This window comes from Cebus imitator, unplaced genomic scaffold (genome assembly GCF_001604975.1).
Source record: "Cebus imitator isolate Cc_AM_T3 unplaced genomic scaffold, Cebus_imitator-1.0 Scaffold22, whole genome shotgun sequence".
Lineage (NCBI taxonomy): Eukaryota > Metazoa > Chordata > Mammalia > Primates > Cebidae > Cebus > Cebus imitator.
Window position 1 is genome coordinate 5908365 of NW_016107337.1, and position 1132 is coordinate 5909496.

The 1132-nt window shown below is 48.7% G+C and overlaps 1 pseudogene; it reads right to left on the minus strand.

Moving 5' to 3' along the window:
* Window positions 1–460: 460 nt before the first annotated feature.
* LOC108299457 lies at window positions 461–1132 on the minus strand (annotated as a pseudogene).

The following is a 1132-nucleotide window of genomic DNA, read 5'->3' on the forward strand; positions in this document are numbered from 1 at the left end:
TCGACCCATAGCTCATCTGAATCCATTAAACGAGCTCCATTACAACATGATTATACAGAGTCTACAAACACGAACTTCTATTCCTCCTGAGAAAGACATTTTCTGCTGAGTTTTTTATTATAAAGTAACCATCTTCTTCATCTGTAATGTTTCAGAGCTTTTGTGAATGCATCCTCAGTCTCATGGTTGCTTCTTTTAGTTTATATTTCTAGAAAGTATCCAGAAGTATTTAGGTAAAAACAAGATATTTACCTAGTGGTTTATGTGTAATTCACTCTTCAACCCTTTTGGGATAGCAGAAGGAACAGCAGCGACCTGCTCTGCAAAGCTTGCCCCATGACTTGCCATTTTGAAATTTTTCCTGGCCTGCCTTTTAAACCTAAGTCAAATCCTGATGCTATCAGAAGAGCCTGGGGTGCAAGTTTCAACTTGGCTCCATCTTCAGTCTAGCTATCTTTTTTTATTTTTTTATTTTTTGTGGGGCCATCCCAAAAGGCAGGTTTATTGGGCAGCAACTGGGAAAATAAGAGGAGCCCTTGGCAGCCCTGATGAGCTCATCTGCCAGGCACTCCGCAATGTTCTTGATGTTCCCGGAAGGCAGCCTCAGAAGCACCTGTGCACAGCGGCCAGATGGCCTGATTCACGCTGTGCAATGGGGACACGTCCACAGCCTGTCGTCTCACAGTCCCGGCTTGCTCAACGCATGTGGAGTCCTCCTGGGGGCCACTGTTGATGATGGCATTCACCAGGATCTGCAGAGGGTTGTCGCCTGTGAGCAGCTGGATGATCTCAAAGGCATGCTTGACAATGCACACGATCATGAGCTTCTTGCGGTTGTTGCGGCCGTGCATCATCATGGAGTAAGTGAGGCACTCCACGATGGGGCACTGAGCTTCGCTGAAGCGTTGGTGGCATGTCGCTCTGCGCCATGAGGCAGGTACTTGGCATACTGTTCCTTCACTGCAGTGTAATCCTGCAGGGAGATGCCATAGATCTGCACATCATCGGAGCTCCACTTCCCAAAGAGCTTGATCCCTGGGCTCTCTGCCACCACTGGTGCTGCTGTCTCCCACTGGGTCATCCTGTGGGCACAACCTGAGCATCTCTGTGGCTCGGCATGCACCACACGCCA